Raw genomic sequence first — 4965 nt, 5'->3', positions numbered from 1 at the left:
TATGGCAAAGTGCCTGCCCTCAGATGGGGAGGTAGAACTAAGTCACAAAGCACAGAAAATCACTAAGTGCTAAGCAGTACTTACCTACGGGGCCAAGAATTCAGAGGCAAAAGCATTCAGAGACAGCTCAGTGGAAGTGGGGCTTGAAGGATTTGGCCAGGGGGAAAGGAACTCAAGTGTGGGCACGTGGATAGGAGTGAGCATAGAGATGTGTTAATTCAGTAGGGTATCTCGGTCCCATGCCAACATCCCTGAGCCTACATAGAATCACCATCACAGCCAGAGGAAGTGGAATTGGGTGAGCACCCACTGAGTGTGGGCCACTGAACTGGGTGCTAGTCTCAATATTCTTTAGCCTCTTTGGGGGAAGAGATAATAGTTTTGCTGAAAGGTCTTGCTAAATTTTATTCCATTCCCCTTGCCAAAAATCCACCTTTCTTTTTCTTTATGTTTAGGTTGTGCTTTTATCCCCAGGCTTGAATTAAGCAGGTGCCCCCAAGTTCTGAACTCTAAAAACTCCTCATGCTTGGGGCGCCTGGCTGGCTCAGTTGGTAGAGTGTGAGACTCTTGATCTCAGGGTGGTGAGTTCGAGCCCCACGTTGGGCATGGAGCCTACTTAAAATAAAAATTAAAAAATGGGGGGCACCTGGGTGGCTCAGTCGGTTACGCATCTGCCTTCGGCTCAGGTCATGATCTCAGGGTCCTGGGATCGAGTCCTGCAATCGGGCTCCCTACTCTGCAGGGAAGCCTGCTTCTCCCTCTGCCTGCTGCTCCCCCTGCTTCTGCACTCTCTCTCTGTCAAATAAATAAAGACAATCTTTAAAAATAAATAAATAAAAAGTAAAAACTCCTCATGCTTAAAAAAAGAACAACTACTATGGGGTATCTACTAGGTGCCAAGCACTGTTCTAAGTGCTTAACGTCTGAGAACTCATTTGATATTTATAACATTTTCAGGAAGTATTTATTAGCACCCATTTTATAACAGAAAACTGAGGCTCAAACAGAAATTAAAGGTCTAAGGTGATATTGCTAGGAAGTGGCAGAGCTAGGATTCAAACCATGTCTGTCTAACTTCAGAGACTGTGTGTAGGCACTAAATGGGAAGAGAAAGACTAAAGGAGGCTAAAACTTAAAACTGAGTCTTCAACGGGCAAGAAGGGAAGCCAGGTCTGGGCCTCAGTTTCCCCACTACGAAATAAGGGATTAGATTAGATCATCCATTCAGGGCGCCTGGGTGGCTCAGTCGGTTAAGCAACTGCCTTCAGCTCAGGTCATGATCCTGGAGTCCCGGGATCGAGTCCCGCATCGGGCTCCCTGCTCAGCGGGGGGTCTGCTTCTCCCTCTGACCCTTCCCCTCTCGTGCTCTCTGTCTCCCATTCTCTCTCTCAGATAAATAAATGGAATCTTTAAAAAAAAAAAAAGGAGTATTAAAAAAAAGATTAGATCATCCATTCATTCATTCACTTAACAAATACTTGTAAGAAGGCCTACTCCATGCCATGGTAGGGGATGTTGGGGGGAGAGAAAGGAGGCTGTGATACACAATTGAGAAATACTGGGTCCCTTCAACCAAGGAAGTGGAAATCTAGTTGGAGAGACAGATAGGCAGAGTGTAGAAGTGCTTAATAGAGGGCCAAGCTCCGTATGGTGGGGGAAACCCCGAGGAGAAGTTAACTTCCATGGGGAGGGAGTGGGGGTCAGGGAAAGTGGCATGAAAGAACCAGCTTGAGTAATGGTTGAGTGGGATTTCAACAAGCCCAGAAGGGCATAGAAAATGCTGAAGGAGCAGTCCAGAAAGCGCTTGTCTTGTCCAAGGAATGGTGAGAGGGCTGGTTTGGTGAGAACAGAGGCTTTGTGAGGGACATGGATGGGAAGGAGGCTGGAGCAAGATCAGGGAGGGCCGTGGAAGCTAGGTGAAGGCTTATGGAGTTGATTTTGTTGCCAATGGGCAGCCAATGCCAGTTTTTGGGAGGGCAGATGATTTCTTAGTTTCTTCCATCTCTAACACTGTCTGTTTGATTAAAAACCTTATTAAGAGTCTTAGGGAGGCAGGGAGGCTTGACCTTGAGAAGCCTCTGGGGTGATTTTAGCCCCCTTCCTCATTTTCCCCCCTTTGGCTATAAAATCCAGAAAGGCTGTTAGTTGTTTACAGAGTTTAGTTTAACCAGACATGCTGTCTCCCCATCTAGACCCAGGGCTCTTAGAGGGCAGAGAACAGGCCTTCCTCAGCATCCAGTGGGCTGTTGGAATGCGTCTCCAGCAGCAACCTGCTGCAGTAGGGTTCATGCATTTGAGATATATGAAGAGCCAACAGGGGCGATGAATTCTCCCCCACGGCCCCTCCCAGGGCACAAAGGGAAACACTATAGAGCACATAGTGTATGTAACTCATGGTCAGCCCTGCTTCACTCTTTCTTTCCTGAATTTGCAGGGTGCTTTCTGTACCCTTCACTCCCCTAGTCTGCTTTCAACTGCAGTGGCTTAAAATGAGCCCTTTGACAGTCCTAAGACTCTGAGTTCGAGCTCTGACTTCGCCTTCAATTGACCGAGGGGTGGGGGTGGGGGGCTGGGGGGGGTGGTGGGCAGGGGATGAAGGGATGACCAGAAGCTTCAAATTCACTTCCTTCTGACACTCCAGCGATCTAAGCCACTGAAATTGTTGTCATTGTTGTTGTTGTTGCTGTCACAGGACTGGACTGTTTTACCAGAGACACAAGGAAGGCCTCTGATTTCAGAACAAAGCAGAGAATTGGAGCAATTATCCTATGAATTAAGTCAGAGGTTGGTGTGAGGCCTAAATTACCCCCACGAACCCCAAATGCCCTATTTTGTCTGGTTGGCTCCAGGAGGGCAGAGCCCAGGCCCATGTCACCCCTAGGTCTCTGTGCAAAGGAGGCTGGTGATGCTGAGGCTGATAATAGTAAAAACTTGCATGAGTCCAGTAGTTTACGGTGCACAAAATTCTTTCCCATCCACTATCTCATTTGATGCTCAGGGGTGTGCTTGTGAGAGAGGGAGGACAGGTGCATTGATTCCCATATTTTGGAGTTGGGAGGAAGACCCAAAACACAGTCCCTGGCATTGGGCGGGCCCTACTCAAATGTTAGGGCTTGCTTGAGGTTCCACTGCTAGCCATCGACAGGACAGAACTAGGATCTGGTTCTTAAAACTCTCCAAACAATCCTCTTTCCATCACACCAAGCTGACTCTCTGAGAGTCCAGGCCCAGGCCAGTAGCTGTTATTGATGGAAGAAACAATTATTTAAAAATCTGCATGAAAAGGAACATTTTGGCATTAAATGGAGGTGCTATACCATGTTGAAAAGAACTCTGGATGTGGGGTCAGGATTACTGCGGTTGAGTCCTGGTTCAGGAACTCACTAGCCATGTGACCTTGAGCAAGCCACTCATAGATGCTCATAGACTCAGTTTCCTCAATTACAAAATCGAGGGTTGGAGTGAGAAAACAAATGAAAGAACACAAGTGAAAGGGCTTCGTAGACATCCTGAGATTGTACAAAGGTATTATTACTATTATTATTATGTTGTGGTTCTAGCCTCAAATAAAATAATCATTAATCTTTACTCTTTTCAAGGTTTCCCACAGCTCTCCCCACCCTGCTCCTTGATTTCCCATCACCTCCTGTAGGGCAGGAAGCATGGCCCCCAACAGGAAGGGCTCAGAGAAGCTAGAGCTTCAGCCAGGAAATAACCATCTTGCCCCAATCTTCATTTCGCCAGATAAATGATGCAGCCAAATGGTGAGATAGAGATGAGTGGGGAACAGAGGTGTCCAGAATCCATTTCAGCCTCAAACCAAAGAGCAAAGTAGCCCCAAAGCCTAAGGCCCTTAAGAGAAGTAGAAATTTAGCAATTACCAGATGAATTAAAATCAGTGAAGACAGCCAATTTAAATCAAAGCAGAATTGCTGGGGCCTGCATTATCAGGCCCAATGGAGGTGATCCCTCACACCTTAATAATGCCTGTAGAATTCGTATGTTGATTAGTCTAAAGGAATCATTTCAAATTTTCACTTTCCCGTTGTGCAACTTAGGCCAAACATTTTTTAAAGTGTGTGTGTGGGGGGGGATGCACAGGAGGGTGGGAATGGCCAAGTAAGACAGCTAGTGAATAAGTTTCCAAAGCAAAGTGGCAAGTGTTTGGTCCCCATTGCTGGCGGTAGATTTTGAGGCTGGTGAGGACAAGCCAGAGGGGTCATAGAACAGCAGGCCTTAGACAACAGCAAAGCCCCTGCTACCTCAGTGGCTTATCCTCCTCTGCAATACTCCTCCTTTAAACCAGGTGAGGGAGACATACCAGGCAAGTCTCACCTGCCATCTCTAAAGTCCTTCCAACTGAGAGAAGACACCCCATAGCTTAGAGATGGAAACTCTCTGGGCCTGGGACAAAGGAAAGGGGCAGGGAGGAGGAGGAGGAAGACATTAATCCGTCAGGGCTTCCTTCTAGTCCAAATGACCCTCTGGCTTCCTTAGTATAGATAAATATATAATAAATAATATCAATATATCTGCACATAAAGATTTTTTTTGCAAATTCCTGCTATTCATTTCACATTCCGTGTTTACAAAGCCCTGAACCCTCCAGGAACTGCCGGGCACCTCCCCTAATACCCTTTAGGCTGAGGCGATGCCTTTGAAGTCCCAACCGCGGTCTCAGGGTTGGAGCTGCTAAGAAACACCCTAAGACTGAAAGCAAGTCTGCCGGCAGCTTCAGCTCCTTCGCAAGCTGCTCTCCTCCTCGGAGTTAATGTAAAGTCATCAGAGTTCCAATGTGGTCCGCAGGCTTCTCAGCCCTTCAGTCTTTGGGATGGCGGGATGGCCTGGGATGTAAACACATATGAGGATTTATTCCTTTGGCCAGGCGGGGAGTCGTTAGGGTAAAGGGTAAGGGTCAAGGGGGCTCGGTTTGGTAGACATTAATCCGTCAGGGCTTCCTTCTAG

At 47.3% G+C, this 4965-nt stretch overlaps 1 non-coding gene across 1 annotated transcript; it reads left to right on the top strand.

Annotated features, from left to right (window-relative positions):
• Positions 1–533: 533 nt before the first annotated feature.
• On the top strand, positions 534–606 carry TRNAK-CUU. Its single transcript has one exon. It is a non-coding gene; the product is annotated as a tRNA-Lys (tRNA).
• The last annotated feature ends 4359 nt before the right edge of the window (positions 607–4965 follow it).

Source organism: Neomonachus schauinslandi, chromosome X, assembly GCF_002201575.2.
Source record: "Neomonachus schauinslandi chromosome X, ASM220157v2, whole genome shotgun sequence".
NCBI classification, from domain to species: domain Eukaryota; kingdom Metazoa; phylum Chordata; class Mammalia; order Carnivora; family Phocidae; genus Neomonachus; species Neomonachus schauinslandi.
This window is presented reverse-complemented; position numbering and strand designations above follow the sequence as displayed.